At 48.9% G+C, this 18,062-nt stretch overlaps 1 long non-coding RNA gene across 1 annotated transcript in view; it reads right to left on the bottom strand.

The window, feature by feature from the left end:
- LOC102191373 overlaps positions 1 to 17,577 on the bottom strand; it is a 63,641-nt gene extending 46,064 nt beyond the window's left edge. Inside the window, exons 1-3 of the long non-coding RNA XR_001919803.1 lie at positions 17,210 to 17,577; positions 14,689 to 14,748; positions 13,755 to 14,127 (exon numbers count right to left, since the gene is read on the bottom strand). This is a non-coding gene — a long non-coding RNA (uncharacterized LOC102191373). The remainder of the gene's footprint in view (positions 1 to 13,754; positions 14,128 to 14,688; positions 14,749 to 17,209) is intronic.

Genomic DNA, 18,062 nt, shown 5'->3' with positions numbered 1-18,062 from the left:
TGTGTGCCCAGTTCTTCTGGGAGCTGAGGCAGGGCCTGAGAAGCACGAAGTGGACCCAGAGATTACCATACTCAGCAAAGCGAGCCAACCAAGACAAGCATCATACCATACTGCTCACACGTGGAATCTTAAAAAAAAATGATACAAATGAACTTAAATACAAAACAGAAATAGACCCACAGACACAGAAAACAAACTTATGGTTACCAAGAGGAAAAGGGAGGGGGTAAGGGACAAATCAGGAATTAGGGGTTAACACATACACTCTACTATAAATAAAACAGATAACCAGCGAGGTTCTACTGTATAACACAGGGAAATATACTCAATATTTTGTAATAACCTGTAAGGGAAAAGCATCTGAAAACAATAGGCATATATATATGTATAACTAAGTCACCTTACTGTATTCCTGAAACTAACCCACCATTGTAAATCAACTATACTTCAATTAAAAAAAAAAAAAGAGCACAAAACGGATACCTCTCCTCAACAGTGGCATTATGGGTGTAGAGCCTTAGAGCTACATAACCCTATCAGGCACTAGGTGAGCAAAACCAATCAGGGTCCAGTCAGGGCACTCGGAGTAGGTAGGAAGGCATGGCTTCTGAACGCTGGCTACTCGGAGAAGGGGTCCAGAAAGTGAGGTCTGGGCCAAGCCACAGGAGGTATTCACAGTCAGGGTTCACAGAGAACAGAACCAGGACTATATACATTCATATCTGTGCGTATGTATATTTACACACATATACACACGCTTCCCAGGTGGCACAGTGGTAAAGAATCCACCACAAGAGACGCAGACACAAGACACACAGGTTCGATCCCTGGGTCGCGAAGAGCCCCTAGAGGATCCCCTGGAGGCACCCCACTCCAGTATTCTGGCCTGGAAAAGCCCATGGACAGAGGAGCCTGGTGGGCTATAGTCCATGGGGTCGCAAAGAGTCAGACACGACTGAACACACACACACACACAGAGGATGATTTTTTGTAAGGAACTGGCTCCTGTGATCATGGGGGCTGACAACTCTGAATTTTTAGGACAGAATGTAGGCTGAAAACACAGGAGGAGTTGATACCGCATTCTGCAGGCAGAGTTCCTTCTCTGGGACAGCTCAGCTGACTGTATGGGAACAACCCACATCATCCAGGGCAATCTTCTTTACTTACAGCCAACTGACTGTACACGCTAACTACATCCACAAAATACCTTAGCAGCAACACTTAGCTTCCCATTTGATTGACCAGCTGGGTCTACGACCCAGCCAATTGACACATAAAACTAAGCTCCCAGGAGGCCTCTGGAGAGGAAGCAAGAAGGGGCAGGCTGTGGACTGTGGAGCCCAGCTGGGCCGAGGAGAGAATGGTGGGTCAGAGAGCTGAAAGTAGTGAGCTGAAAACAGGATCACGGGGCAGGAACAGCCGCTTGGGCGTCAGCTCGGGGGTTCTGAACTCTGTGCTCAGAGGTTTGGGGCACATGTCCCAGCCTCTGGAGTCACTAAAGGTTTCCCATGATACAGGCGATTCTGCAGTCTGCAGGGAGGATAAACCAGGAAGAACAGACCACTGAGAAATCTGCATGAATCCACCCAAGGGAAGGACCAGATCCCAGACTGGTGAGAGGAGAGGAGCTGAGCGGAAGGATGGATGGCTACAAGAGGCAGGCAGCCCAGACGCATGCAAGGGACAGACAGTGCTGGGGCCTGAGCCGCAAAGGACACCCCCATCCCCACAGGCAGCAGTGGGGATCAAGAGCAGCAGCCAGCTTGGAGGTCAGGCTGGGAGTCCTGGGTCTTGGGGGTGTGCTCACTGAGCCCCCAGGGGACACAACCACATGCAGAGCAGAGCTCAAGGTGACCACAGAGAGAAACAGGCCAGTGCTAATTCATCTGGTGGCATCTCCCAGGGAGAGACCAAAAAGAACAGTTTGGAGAGTTGAGCCTCAGAGGGTGGCTCCAAAGAGCCCAGAAACCAAGGGGACGGAACCAGAAAGTCAGACAGGCCATCAACAGATGCCAGCCAGGCCACAGAAGGAGTGGAGGGCCATCATGCTGACCAGGGTATAAGCAGAAGCTTTCCAAATGGCAGAAGCAACACAGCGACCAAGCAGCTAGGCACAACCCCAGGAAGAAACATGACCTGCCCTCAGGGCCTCTCCCACCTGCAAGGGAACCTGAGAAAAGAATCTACAGCCTGGGGCACGGGCCATGTGATCAAAGGGGGAGGCTGAAGCAGTTTCTCCCTGAAATTCTCCCCAGCCCTTCGGAGCCCTGAAGGGGTGAGCAGAGGACCCCCAGGAGGCGATGGGTGGATATGCGCTGGACTTCAGTGGAGGTCTACTTAGCACCCAGACACCTAATAGGATGGAGGTAGAGACAGGTTACTGAAAGTGGAGGAGCAGGCAACAGAGACAAAGGCCACTGCGAGAGAGTAAACTGGGGAAAGACGGGGCAGCTGACCACGGGGGAGGGCAGGAGGAGCAGGCACCTTCTTCCTTGATAGACAGATGATTCACACACCGCGGTTCACAGGATACTGAGGCTCAAGGCAAGGACGGAAGGTTAGTGCGGCGGTAGTGTTAGGTAGTGTTAGCATCACTAGGTGGGCACCAACCCACACTGCTTCAGACCCCTGCCTGGTACAAAAGGGGTGGTGGAAAAAGAGGTACAGCTGGATCTTGAAAAAATAAAAGACTACTTTAAACAAGAGATGATAGAGGCAGCAGCCCCAGAGATGTCAACAGCTCACACTCCTCCACGGTGCTTACCGACCATCAGACACAACTCGAGGAGCTCTGTATGCTAATGCACGCCAAGCCTCTGAATCACCACAGCCCTAAAGAGGTGCAGTACAATAATTACCACCATTTTACAGAGAAATAGAGGAACAGAGAGGTTAAGAACCTGCCCAAGGTCACACAGTTAGGAAGTGACAGAACAGGAATTCAAACTAGACCGTCAACCTAGGTGCGAGAGACTAAAAGCCCTGTCTGAAATAAAGCAAAAAGATAAATGCAGAACTCCACAAGCATACACGGTGGCTGGTTTACACACCCAGATGCACAACAGCCTGGAGCATCCTCTGGGTACCCTGATCTGGAGGCAGAAGAAGAACACTCACCAGGAGCTTGCAATGCCCCCTCCAGTCCTTAGCCAGGCACACTGGTTCCCAACATCCTTGCAAAGACTTGTCCTAAACCACCATGATCTGTGCCCAGGAGCCAGAGGTCCAGGGTCCAGAAGACAGGGGCTGGCCAGCATCACAGCTTGGACAATACTGGATGGGCCCTGAGAAAGTAGGGCTTTATCCGCCAGGCAAGTCCCCCATCAGACTCATAGCCAGATTCCAGAGATGCTGAATATGCTGGCAGTAGCTCAGGAGATGCTTCACACCAAGGTCCCTGTCGGCTCTAGAAGCTTCTGTGTCTATGCTGAGCCAGAACACAGATTTGGAACCTGGAAATATACTGATGATCTGCTGTGTCACTTGACCTCTTAACCTGCCAAAATCCAAACTGGTAATTAAGGCAAGTCCAAACATCCAACTGTTCATGGGGTTCTCAAGGCAAAAATACTGAACTGGTTTGCCATTCCCTTCTCCAGTGGACCACATTCCGTCAGACCTCTCCACCATGCCCGCCCCACAGGGCATGGCTTAGTTTCATTGAGTTAGACAAGGCTGTGGTCCTAGTGTGATTAGAGTGACTAGTTTTCTGTGATTATGGTTTCAGTGTGTCTGCCCTCTGATGCCCTCTTGCAACACCTACCGTCTTACGTGGGTTTCTCTTACCTTGGACGTGGGGTATCTCTTCACGGCTAGAGTCGGACACGACTGAGCGACTGAACTGAACTGAAACATCCAACACACAGAGAGACCATCTTTGCCCTAAAAATAACCTATTGCTTTTACATTTGTACCTTGCCTTTTGCTAATAAAACCTTTCACCCTACAGAAGGGTTACCTATTGCAACATAAGAACCAAAATGTTGATTTTGTGCTTGTCCACCCAGCCAAGGCCTTAAGGCTCAAGAGACAAATATACATTGTACCATTTTCTCACTCTCACCCAAAACCATTCTCCTGCTGCAAAGTATTACGGCCAACTCTCCACACCTCTCCGCCCCCTCTCCTCCCCTGTCCAACCCCTCACCCCATTCTCTCCTCTCCAAGACAATTGCCCAGGCTTTGTTCCATAAGCCCGGTTCCTGTTCCCAAGCCACACAGCCTGGCCTCTTCCTCCTCCTCCTCCTCTCCAGTCTCCTCCCCCTCATCCTCGCCCTCCTCCTCTTCTTCCTGCCTGTCCTCCTCTGTCCCCTTCCTCTCCTCATTCCCTCCCCCTCCTCCTCCATCTGCTTCACCTCCTCCACCATAGCTGTTCCCATGATGGGGACAAAAGAGTGGCTTCTACTCTGGCAGGAGGAGCCTGGAATAGGGCAGGAGGGCCAAGAGCAGGGGGTCCCCAGAGACGAGAGAAAGGCACCACAGCCCTTCCATGGGCCCTCTCATCAGCCACCAAAGCTGCCTTTTCAGTGAGAGCCAGAGCAGGTGGCAGCGCCTAGCTGCTGTGACTGCGGATCACAGAATGGCAAGTCACCCAAGATCCAGAAGTGTGCCCAATGCATCCTCACCCATCACATAAATCAGAATTCCCCAAAGTGTGACCTGTGTGCTACTGGACCCCTCGAGATCACTCACTGGGTAATGGGCACATGCTTTCTATTGAAGAGATGTGTATCTATTTTTACAATCAACTTCCATTTCCAGGAAGATAAAAATTGGTTTTAAAGCACGGGTATGGAATAAAGTTTCCTGTTAAAATTAATTTTCTTTGTGAAAAACATAAGCCACTTTAAAGAAAAGTAGAAAGCAGTAAACACATGGGTAAAATGCAGGTATGGTAAAAGCCACAAAGGCAATAAGCAAATGACTCATGACTGGTGATGCTGACATTAACTGCATAGATATGGACCCATCTCACAGGCCCGCTTTGGTCCTTGGTTAACTGAGAACAGGTCCGACTCACAAACCACTTTCAATTCAGTGGACAAATATTCACCGAGAGCCTTTGCTGTGTCCAGGACTGTGAGAGTCACAGAGAAAAGAGAACGCCCACAGCCACCCCTGACTTCAGGTTTTCCATTAACTTGTTGAAAAGAACAAGGAAACTGGGAGAGAATGGAACAAAAGTCTGTAAGAGAGGCAAGCTGACTTTAGCAATGGGGAGACAAGAAAAGGGAGCCCACGACTGACTGGAGTGATCTCAGGGTGGGGCTCAGGAAGAGTCACGGAGACCCTAATCAGTTCCGAGGTGCTTAGAATGTTCCTTCCACTCTGACTTCATCACCTGGATCCCAAGAAGCCACTCCAGACTCAGATGACTTTACGGCAGCAAAAGTCACCAGGGGACCTCACTTCTAGAGGCTGTGAGAAAGGAGCAGACGCTGGCAGGTCACGTCCTGGGAGCTCTGTCACCCTGACAGCCACCCCCCAAAGCCCGATGGCAAGGCTCTTCTGCCGAGGACCCCAGCACCCTCCAGCCAGGCTCCGCCTAGACTCACAGTTCCAGAACTCTTCAGTTCTCTGCCTCCTGGTATGGCTCTCCTGCCTCCCAAACTCTTGGTGCTGGCCTCTCTGTGGCAGCTGGGAGAGCCACCTCCCTGCCCAGTCCTGCACTGACCTAGGAACCCAGAAAGCTGGGCGTAGCTGAGTGGGAACAGAGGCAGATTCACAAGGGCCTAATTTCCCTCCAGATCTCGAGAGCTGACCCTTTCGGGTGCCTCCTGGTGCCCTGTCTACCATGAGGTCCCATCTTAGGGAACTGCTCCCTCCTCCACCCCGCCCGCAGAGTCCCAGGATGGGCCCCCATCCACAGGATCACAGCACATGGCCCCACCCCACTGGCCACAAAGCATCAGAGCAGAGATCTGAGCCAATCAGATTCTCCCTCTGGAACTGGGAGCTATTCAGAATTTGGAATTATAGCAGAGAGACTCCAGCTTACTCTGGGCTGGTCTCTCAACGGTAGAGATGCGTTGACTGTGGCCTCCCACAGTCAGGGGAGGCCATCTTCTGCCACAAAGCCCAGAGACGCAAAGAAAGTGGATCTGCAGTGAGAAACAGACATTAGGCAAGAAGAGATATGTCTGAACAGGCTATCACCCTCAGCCTTTCAAATGTTGTTGCTGCCCCAACGCCCTCTGCTTCCTGCCTATCCAAGATAACTGCCCAGGCCTCCCAGGTCCCATCACACTTAACAGTAAAATCCATTGTTACAGACAGAATGCTATGCCCCCCAATATTTATATATGGAAACCCCAACCCCTTGGTGTAAAGGTTTTAGAGGTGGGACCTTTGAGAGATAATTAGCTTAGATGAGGTCACGAGAGTGAAGCACCCCATGATCGGATTAATACCCTTAAAGAAAAGACCCGAGAGCTTGCCCTCTTTCTCTCTCTCTCCACTCTGTGAAAACACAGCAAGAAGACAGCCATCTGCAAGCCAGGAAGAGAGGGCCCTCACCAGAACCCAGCCAAGCTGGCACCCTGATCTCAGGCCTCCTAGCCTCCAGAACTGTGAGAGAAGAGATCTCTGCTGTTTAAGCGGCCCCGTCTATGGCACTTTGTCTCTAGCAAGCCAAGCCAAGACATCCAGACTTCTTGCCCTGGACCACTGGCCTGAAACTCCTCACCTACTTCCACTTTCCACATCACTCGCCCTGGCCACACCAACCGTCTTTCAGTTCTTCGAACAAGTCAAGCTTAATTCCAACCTCAGGGCCTCTGTACTTAATGCCGTGCTTCTGCCTAGGAGCAGCCTCCCTCCGTCTTTTTCATGTCAGTCAGATTTGTACAGAAATGATCCCCATCCAGGGAGGCCTTCCCAGACCACGCTTGCTGACAGAGGCCCTCAGACACTCTTCTCCGGACTTTACGTCTAGCTGCCTTGCCTGTCTTATGCGCCACATCTGTGCTTGAGCTCAGCTGCTTCGGTCGTATCCAACTCTGTGCAACCCTAGGGACTGTAACCCGCCAGGCTCCTCAGTCCACGGGACTCTCCAGGCAAGAACAGTGGAGTGAATTGCCATGCCCTTCTCCAGGGGACGCTCCCAACCCAGGGACTGAGCCTAGGTCTCCTGCTATTGCAGGCGGATTCTCTACCAAGTGAGCCACCACAGAGTCCAGCCCAGTGCCCGGCACAGAAAGTGTTCGCCAGATATTTGCTGAGTAAACGACTGAAACACAGAAGTCTGGCCTCTACGAGTCCAGACAGAGAGCCCCGCTGCGGGTGGAAGAGGGGAAGAGGCGACAGTGGACGAGGACGCCCCCCCAGCCTGGCCTCGGCAAGCCAGTGCACACGAGACCTCCTAAGGAGACTCGGCCAGGGCAGAGCTTGGGGAACCGGAGCCCAGGGCTGGTCGAGAGACAGCCGCACGCTACAATATGCACGACCAGATTTTGTGCACTGAGTGTTTTATCTTTGACCGTACTTGTGGAAACATTATTCAAGAACATTGTGAACACACAAAAATAAATCTTTAAAAATATCATTTGGACGACACACACATACGAATGAAAAGATCTTTCTCTCTTTTTACTATAGCAGGCCATTAAGGCATTTTGAAAAAGCAGATTTGCTAAGTAACGGCACACAGTAACCTGCAAATATAAATGGACCCACTTGCCACCTACATAGCAGCCCCCAGATGAAACCCACCCCAATCTCACCATCACTCAAGGCAGGAGGAGCGGGCAGCTCACTGACTCTGCTTCCTGCCTTCTGAGGATCTGACAGTGTCCCAAGCAACAGAAGGTCACGGTTCTTACTCACACCCGGATGTGGCTCAGAGAGTTGCCACAACCCCCACCGCTAGCTTTGATCACCAGGGAAAAAACCGGGGAAAGCAAGCACGGAGCAAGGCACTTGACACGCGGTCTCATTTAATCCTGCAACAACCCTGTGAAGCACACAGCATGATCCTGAAACAGGATGAGCAGGCTGAAGCACAGAGAGGCTAAGGACCTAGCTGAGAAGACACAGCAAATTAGCACAAAAGCTAAGATTGGAAGGCCGCAGCACCTAAAGAAGCTGCCCCAACCTCCACACTCCACAGATGAGCTCTCCTTTCCCATCTGCTTCTCCACCGTCCGTGACCAGCGCCAAGGGCCCAACCCTGTCCTCTTCTCTTCTCTCCTGAACACCCGCCAGCCCGCAGTGAGCGTCACTTGGCTGCTAATGATGAATCCAGGCTGCTTGCAGAGCACCCCCCTCTGGCCTGCCTCTCCCTCCCTCGGCCGCCTCCACACACACGTACATGGGGGCTCTCTTCTTGTCAATGAGCAGCCCTCCTGCCTTGGTTTTCTATGTCTAGTTCATCTTGTTATCCACGTCTTTTTTGTTTGTAACCTAGCCAAAGAACAAGAAGGGTCTAAAACACATTCTGGGACTTTCTTTTAGATTATAATCTTATCTTAGTTGTTGTTCACTTCTTTCTTCTGAGGACTTTCTTTTACTTTTCTCTTTGTTTTTCTCTTTTCCTAGTTCTTCCGCCTCTCTCAAGGTTTTAATGTCTTAAGGAGAAAAAAGTACATATACATATAGGCACATTCATGGCCACTGGATTCCTCTGGCCATCCAGCGAAGCTCACTTTGCTCATCGTCAAAATGAAAATGCTCTGCAACATGATCCACAAGCCTTATTGTCACTGCTGGGGATGGAGCAGATTATGAACTCAGAACAACAGTAAAAGACAAAGATCTAGAAATCTGAATACCCACATTCAGATCTTGACAGGAACCCTTCCAGCTATATGTGATTTTTGGATAAGAATCTCTGAGTTTGAGGTTTTCATCTGTAAAGGAATAATAATGCTACTCCCTTCCAAGGTTGCAGAGAAGTTTAAAGGGGCCTCGTATATGAAAATACTTTTAAGCTAGAAATTATCTCAGCATAAAGCAGTGTGAAATCAGGGTCCTGGCTGAACTATGAAAGGCAGAAGAACAGGAGGATGCTGTTGAATTGTGCACTGCATATCACACCTTGACGGCCCACTAACCCTTTACAGGCACCATCTTTTCCCCCAAACTGGGTTTCCCCCTGGAAGTCCTAGTTCTGCTAATGGAACCAGGAGGCATTTCATCATGCAACAACCACACACACAAACATACACACACACACACACAATCTGCTGTGAGTGAGGCTAGTGGGTGCTGGGGACTGAACAGGGAACATGCTGGACAACACCCTCTCCTTCAGGGCCCTTGTAATACACTTTGGGTGGGAGAGACAGTAAGACAACAAACAATGAAAATAAGGCAACAGTGTAATAACTGATCAAGGCCCCTAATTTACAGGAACAGCCTGTATGAAGGCCCTAGGGCAGGAGAGAGCTTGGCCTAACAGTAGCATAAAAAGAAGGTGCTGGAAGGGAGCGATTGAGGGAGGGAGTCCCCTGAGGTCTGCAAAACCAGCAGAGCCAGATCTAACCAGGCCGTCCAGTCCATGGTTAGGAGTGTGACCCGGATTTTGAGGAGGCCTCTGGAGTTATGCAATAGCATAATAGGATCGGGCTCGGGGTTTGTTTTTGTTGGCTACTTGTTTTGTTTTATTTTATCAGTCTGGCTACAGTGCAGAGATTTAGGACTGGATAGAGTGTCGGTGAGCAAAAGTGGAAGCAAGAGAGCAGACGGTCAGCTCCGCAGGAGGACAAGACAGAGATGACTGAGGCTTGGATGGGAGACACGTAGAGAGGTGAGCAGGACTGACAGGTATTTTGGAGTCAGAAACAGCATGAGTTGATAAGTCCCAGACAGAGGCATGCAAAGGGAAGGAGAAAATGATTGTTTCCATATGGAAGACTACTCCTGGATTTTTGTGCTAGACAGTAAAAGAATCCACCTGCAATACAGGAGACCTGGATTCAATCCCTGGGTCAGGAAGATCCTTTGGAGAAGGGAATGGTAATCCACTCCAGTATTCTTGCCTGGAGAATTCCATGGACAGAGGAGCCCAGTAGGCTACAAGCCCACTACAGGCCTAAGCACAAAGAGTTGGACATGACTCACACACACACACACACACCCAGAAAAGTAGTGATGGCATTGATTGGGAGATGTGGGTGGGGAGTAGAAGTTGGGGGGAGCACAGGGCCAGTAAAGGGAGGACTGCTAAAGAGAGGCTTAAGCTGCCGCCATTTTCCCCACTTACCCCTCAAGTGTACAAGTTGATTATCCTGTCCGTTTGTCCCCCACAAGCTTCTCAAAATCACCTCTACACTTGCCACCTGACTTCGCAATGCATTCCCCCCGCAGAGGTTTCCGTCCCCAATCCACTTTCTGGAATGGGGAGTAACACACTTGCCTTTAATAAGGTTTTTGCTTAATGTTTTCTGTTACTTGCAGATGAAGACAGACACAATAGGCCCTCAGGGTCTAATCCCAGTCAGTGTCCAGCCGGGAGTCCTCTCCTCCACAAACACCATCCTGCCCGGCAGTCCTCTCCTCCACAAACACCATCCTGCCCGGCCACACCAGACCACCCAGCTCTCCATCCTGCCTGCTCTCTCTCACACCTCTGGGCCTCTGCATATGTTGGCCCTGCTGCCTGGAGGTTTTTTCTCCCTGTTTCCACCCTCCAAATGCCTCCTAAACATTCTCCTCTTCAATTCCTGTTTTGTAAGTGAACGTAAAAACTAGTAATGCTCACCTTTGACACCTTTCTAATGCTCACCTTTGACACCTTTCGTAAGGCGTCAACCACTGAGGTGTCAGCGGTTGAGGGCAACCATTCTCTTGGTTCCCAGGATACCCTGATCTCATCTCCATGGTAATTCTGACCACACAGTGCTCAAAAAATTATTGCTTCCTCCTCTCTAGACTGATGCTGCTGTAAGGGCAGTCGTGACAGTCACTCAGTCATGTTTGACTCTTTGCAACCCCATGGATAGTAAGTAGCCTGCCAGGCTCCTTGTCCATGGGATTCTCCAGGCAAGAATACTGGAGTGGGTTGCCATTCCCTTCTCCAAAGGATCTTCCCCATCCAAGGATCAAACCCAGGTCTCCTGCATTGCAGGCAGATTCTTTACCATCTGAACCACCAGGGAGGTCAGAAGGGCAGTGCCTGAGTTCAGCTCTTCCTTCCTGCCCGCTGTGTAACACCAGGTCTAAGACACAGACACACACAGAGTTTACTGAATGAATCAACGTCAGAGTGGCTCAGTGCCGTAGCCTGAATGTCTGTGTCCTCCCTGAATTCATAAGTTGAAAGCCTAACCCCCAATGTGATGGAATTTGGATGTGGGGTTTTTAGGAGGTAAGTAGGGTTAGATAGTTTATGAGGGTGAGACCCTCATGATGGGATTAATGCCCTTATAAAGATGGAGCTCTCTCTCAGCATCTCTCTCTCTCCCTCTTTTTGTGTATAATCAAGGAAGCAGGCCTCCACCAAGAACCCAACCAGGCTGATGCTCTGATCCCAGGCTTCCAGCTTCCAGAACTATGAGAAATAAACATTTGTGGGAACTCCCTGGTAGTCCAGTGGTTAGGACTCTGCACTTTCACTGCCAAGGACACAGTTGCAATCCCTTATCAGGGAACTAAGAACCAGGCAAGCTGTACAGGCAGGCCAAAAGAAAATTGTTATTTAAACCACCCAGACAATGGTATTCTGTTATGGCCACCTCAGTGGACTAAGACAGGTCGATTCTAAAGTCTTCATACAAAGTAAAAATTCTTAAATGCTCAAAATGAACCTTACAAATCCTGCCTACCAACCTCTAAAATGCAGTATCCATATTTTATGTCATATACAGCGATTCTTGTCCCCACTGAATTTTGAGAAATACTGAGTTCCACTAAAGGGGAGAATAAACGGAAAGGCTATATGACGATGTCTTTCATTCAAAGCACCCTGCTGTGAAACAGTCATTAATCCTTGAGTAAGTGAGTGAGTGAGTGAGTGAGTGAAGTCACTCAGTCGTGTCCCGTGGACTGCAGCCCGCCAGGCTCCTCTGTCCGTGGGATTCTCCAGGCAAGAATACTTGAGTGGGTTGCCATTTCAAGCTTTAAGGAAAGTGGGGTGGTGGGAGGGCTGAGAATGGACAGATGGATGGAGTCTCCTGCTTACCTGAAGGAGTTTATTTGACTTTTTAAAAAATATTCTATGTATGTGACCTCAGGCCCTGCTGTATGTGCATCAAGAAAAAGCTGTCGTCATCATCTGGTCCAATGGAAGTCTTTTTATTTTTCTGAGTAATTTACAGAAGTAATAATAAAGGGATAGTTTTTACATTTTCACTCCAAAATTCGTTCAATCATTTAAATACAGCACATTTTCATTCCCTATTCTCCTGACTTTGAAGGTATATAAACTCAAAATGAGCAATATTCTCTACATGCAAATAACTATTCATGAACTGTCAAATGTGAACCTGGGGCAGATCCATCTCACAAACACTAATTCCATATTTCAAGTAATTCTCCAGTAAGTTCTGATTTATTGTCAATTCTGGCTCTTCTTGCATTATAAAACTAGTACTTTTGAAACCTCTGATGGGTCATAACTTTGCTAAAGAGAAGATGGTCATCTTTCTCCATAATTGCAAAGCATTTTCATTTTTACATTTATAAACACTGGCAAGAATATTCTTTGGATCACTTTTGCAAACACACCTGATTTTGTCATTTGTCCCCTTCAAACAGTATCAAGAAAATTTTGTTAAACAAACACCACAAAAGGTAAAAGAACATTGGTTCCTGCTTCTTTGAGCAAAACAGGATGGTCCCGGTTTTTGTTGCAAAATATTGGGTGATGAAATCATTCTTGTTGAATGACTAACTGGATGAGAATATCATATTTTTTCTTTGTCCTCAAAAATATATTGTTTATTTGTCAATTCTGGAGGGTGAGAAAACTCACCTAGATTATTGTATGGTAAAATTCAGGGTCTGAGACTGCTTACAAAGTGAATTTTACTATTACCGTTAGCGTCAACATCGCTATTGTCTCTTCCGATTTGTCTAACTACTGTAAAAAACATTTTCCTTTGTCATTTTCTTCTCTTCACCATTTTGTGCAGGCAATGACAAATTCTCTATTCTCATGCAATGAAAGCAATAATAATAAAACTACAAAGATGGTATCTTCTAGCCTCTTTTAAACTTTCTTGAAAGATGATGTAATACTCTCAGCAATGTCATAAGAAAACTGAAGGGTGATGCAATCACGTTGATTTATTTCACTACGGCTTCATCTTTCTGGATGGTGATGCCATCATTCTTTCATTTTCTTATTATTTTAGTATTTTTTTAGTATAATTGGAAATAATTGATGGGCAATGGTAAAATAATCCCAAGGATGATAAAATGAAAAGTGCTTCAAGATATAAGAAAAATCAGATTCCACAAAGTCTTAGATTTATAAATGGCCCCAATGGTCCTACATGGTACATTCAAGATAGAATGGGTTTTATTCTGTTTTTGTTTAAAAAGTAAATGTTCTCTTTGATCTTTGCAAGATTTATTTTAAAAAGAACCAAAATTATGAAATATTAACCTTTACAAATATTTAGAACTCCTCAGGAAAAAAAAAAAAAAACTCTAAAATGAAAATTTAGTTCCATGGACCCTGATGGCATACTGCTGGTTTAATCATATTAACAGATTTGATCATTTCATGAAGATTTTCAAAATCTGGCTCCCTGGAAAATTGCCCCCCCCCAACACACACACAATAAAACAACAACTCTTCCTTTACTCACAGTTCTCCAACCAAACCCATCAGAGAGAAAGCGCCGCAGTGCTCCAAGGCCAGAGGGGCTCCCCTCCGGACCCAGGAGCACTCCTCGTAGAGATCCAGCAGATCCTGGGACACTTCCTCCTGGAGTTTTGTCTCTGCACACAGTGAGGAAGCAAAACTCATGACCCGAGGAAAACAGAGATGCCAAGTGGAATACTATGCAGGCTTCAGAGCAAGGCACAAACAAAACTCAGACCATGATCGGACGCCTGGTGATTACGGCTTTTGATTCTTTACAGTGAGGAGACAGTGTTATTATTCTCTTGGGTTTTTTAAAAATCCTCATTCATCTTCTGTGTTTCCAGTCAGTCCACAACTATGGTTTGACGATTAATCTACAACACAGAGGAAACGTGCAATTCACAAAAGTGGTGTACCCCAAACCTTTGGGAGTTGGTTATTCTGGGAACTCAGGATAGTTCTTCCTCCAATAAGCAATACTATAAATGATGGTGAGGTTTCCAGAGCAGCCCTACAAAAGTCTTCTTAATTCATAATGTTATTGAGGCCCTGGACTTTCGCTGTAACGCCAATATACAGCCTCAAAGATGGATGATACAGTCTCCCTTCTCTTGAATTCCATTTAATGAAACAACCCGTTCAATGAAGGAAAACAAAGGGAAAGATAGAGACTTTTTAGGGAGAGACCTCTCCTTATTCTGGAGGCTGGTAGCAGCATCTTATTGTTATTTTGTCTGGCCAGTTTCACATGGACAACTTCTTTTGACATTTGCCCTCACAGAGATGTGACTCAAAGGGGCCATGATAGAACAGATATGAGGCTCACATCAAAGCATGGGGGAGGAAAAGCAAAAAGTTTGAATGAGATTTCCTTGATGGGGTGATTAAAGCATGTGGTTGCAAGGAGGAGACTGTCTAAATCTGTATTAACTTACTTGCTAAGGAAATTGAGGAGAAGGTGGAAGACCCGGTGTCCGTGTCTCAGGTCTTTGAGCCTGAAAGAGAGGAGAGTCCACTATTTGGACAGGCAGTTCCCTCTCTGACCATAAGGTGGTGCCATCAGTCCAGACAGTCGGGCCCCCAAGGGGGCGTGGCTTGCAGGAGGAGGAGCTCTACACGTGGAAGCCACGTTTTCCACTCTGGCTTTGGAACCAGCCACCAAGTATTAACATCAACCTACACAACACTGCCTCATCATTCAACAACTTCCCATCCTCCAAGGCACCACCTGCTCACACCCAAGTAAGAACATCCTTCTAGGCATAGCAATCCACATCAAGATTCCAACTAATTACTTACCATTCCTCTCATCCATCCCTTCCTTCAGTGTCAGCTCTGGGCCGCTGACCTTTTCCTAACTCCAAAAGGGAATCTAGTCTAAGAGCATCCTGGAGTTTCAACCTTGAACCCCACCAGGATGAGATAACAAAATCTTCTCTGGTGAGCACAGATTTATTCACAAAGGCCCTGCAACCAGGCCCCAAACGTCCTTGACAGCTTTATCTTGCATTTGAATACCAAACTGGGCAACTCCTATTCCTCATATGAAATGCACCACGTCCTCTCTGTTCATTTACCCCTGATGGTCTTCCCTCCTATGATACCCTCTGTTCCTTTTCTGCTTGTCAGTATCCTCTCCCCTTTCAAACTTAAACCCGAATTAACGCCCTCACTGTTTGGTTTTAATTGGTGAATTAGAGTGAGAAAGGAAAACTTGGGTTCCATGCATTAACCACAGAAGCCCCCAGATGTCACGAAGGGAGCCTGCCTCATCCTTCCCACTGCCAGTTGGGTCTTAAACTGAGAAGGAGGGCCCATCCAGCCAAGAACCCTTGCTGAGTCTCAGGGCAATACCAGCTGGACTGTCCTTACATCTCCAAAGGCTCAGTTCCCACCTAGTGAGAGACCAAATCTGCAAGCACAATGCATGGTCCAGTGTCTGTCCCCCATTCATGTTTCCTTTACAGTAATAATATCATTATTACTGCCCCTTACCTACTCCCTATTGTCACCAGCCACAGGCTGCCAAACCAGGCCTGAGTTATAAGGCTAGAAGGAGAAAGGGAAGATCACAGCACAGTCACCAGCCTGAGCTCTTCTCCCTACTCTGACCCCAGGCCAGTGGCCTCGACTGGTAATCCCAGTACACAGCCTCCTGCTTCTGCAGAATTTTCTCAGCCCTGATGGGACAGACTGGGATGGGCATTCTTCTCTGGATGTCTGGCTCTGGCCAAGTGGTCTGAATATAAAACTCTTTAAGAACTGGTAACTGTACTTGCTATACCTCAAATCCAACTACCGCTTTTTTTTTTTTTTTTTTTTTTAGTTCTAAAAGGGGCAGGTGGCTCAGGTAGGAGACACGAATGTCCCCTGTGAAACTGGGGCAAATAGCGTCAAGATGAATTTTTCTATTATGCAGGTCCTCTGAGGGCAGTCCCAGGGCCTTGTGGTGGCAAAAGGCTGTGCCCCAGCTCTGGGAGGCAGGAGCCCAGAGACCTGCATCTGCCTGACCCCTGCTCCAGGTGGTGGCCCAGCCTTCTAACAAGAAGACTCAGACTGTCTACATCCCACAAAGGTGGGCTTGCTCCCACCCACTAGACCTCTCCTGTTTGTGTTGCTCAAAGAGCCAAGAGACCAGATGCCCTTTTTAATGCCAATATTACTCATGTTCTCACCTACAAAAGAGGCTCTCCAAGGAAAGAAAGCCTACCCAGGAAATTCAGAGGCTTATGGACTTCGTGGGAGGCCAGACTGCTGTTGTTTTTTTGTTATGTTTTGTCTCTTAAGAATCTACAGGAGATAGTGTTTCATAAACTAATACAGGAAATAAATACCCAAACAAAAGCAGAGTGGGAAGTGGGCACCATCTATTATTAATTAATGGACTTGTACCCCACCTCCTTCCCCCAAAAACTCTTGAGCGAAGATGTAATTGTTATGGGAATCATGGGCATGAGTGGTCAGTTTTTTGTCACGATGCAGACTCAGACCTTCAAAGTGACCCTTTCTTGGGGTTCTGAAATCGGGTGGGGATGGTGGACAGCAGCTGGCCCCCAGGCGCTGCAACCCCTGGGAGGGCCTACTCGAAGGTGCCTTTCCCACCCGTCCTATCATTCCTCCCACCTCTGGGCCGCTGGACGCTGGACAGCCGCAGCCACTGGTCCCACCCTGCCCCCATCCCCGTTCCTAACGCCCTCCTGCATCCAGGACCTTGGGAGGGGAGCTTGGGAAGTCGAACGGCTGACAGAGGACGACCTGGCCCCGGCGTCTCCGCACCCCTTCCCCCAACCGTGTCACAAGGCTGCCCCAACGAGGCGCTCGGTGCGCCCCGCCGCGGAGACCCAGAGCCGCGTCGCCGCGGGCAGTGGGTGATGAAACCTCCGGGGCGCATTACCGCAGAGGGCGCGGGCTGGGAGCGGGGCGGGGGCGGGGGTTGGAGCTGGTACCCAAGCTCACCTGTTCTCCTGCAGGAGGGTGGAGACGGCGGGGGAGGGGCGAAAGCGCGTCACCCGGGGTGAGTGGCGCAGCGCTCGCGTCCCCGCCCTCCCCCTGCCCTACGAGCCCCCGGAGCTGCGCCGTCGGACTGACGGTGCCCGGAGCAGTTCCTGTCCCCGGCCTCGGCGCGGGGGAGACGTGAGCGTGCACACGTACACACACAGCGGGGGAAGAGGCGCTCCCAGCGGCGCCCAACTTTCTCCCTGCTTCCGCAAGCCGTGGGGGAGAAAGCAGTCGAGGGCAACCCAGCCCCGGCTGTGCTTGGGGAGGGAGCTTGAACAAGAAAGCAGAAGAGATGGAGAGAATTTCCTCGGGTTCTGCTTTCAGGCTTTGGGGATTTTTTTTTTTTTTTTTGACCTTTTCCATCCGATGAATGAAGAGTAAAAGGAACACAGAACGCGGCGGCGAGTAGCGCTTTGGGAAAATGGAAGAGTGTGTTTGGAGACGCGTAAAGTTGCCTTTCAAGCTCCAGCCTCTGGGGCACGCGATGCTCCGCCGCGGGCTGACTCAGGGCTGCCCGGGCCTCCCTGCCACCCGCCTGTAAATGATGCAAGTCCAGTCTCTCACCTGGATCCCTGCAGCGCAGCCCAGAATCCGTCTAGACTGAGGGAGGGGCAAGAATCTGACACCTAAGGTGTGGCAAGGCCCACCACAGCGGGGCGAAAAGAGGAAGATAGGGCAGCCGCTCAGGCAGAGTCCTGTATAGCGCTTCTGCTCCTACCCTAAAATAGTTTGGAGGATTTTTTGTTTTTAATGCAAAACATCACACCGCCAGGAATTCCCATCTGTGCCCAGCTTGCCCCCAGCACCACTG

The sequence above is a fragment of the Capra hircus genome, chromosome 20 (assembly GCF_001704415.2).
Source record: "Capra hircus breed San Clemente chromosome 20, ASM170441v1, whole genome shotgun sequence".
In the NCBI taxonomy this organism is placed as follows: Eukaryota; Metazoa; Chordata; class Mammalia; order Artiodactyla; family Bovidae; genus Capra; species Capra hircus.
The sequence above is the reverse complement of the archived record's forward strand: the minus strand, read 5'-3'. Positions and strand labels throughout refer to the sequence as shown.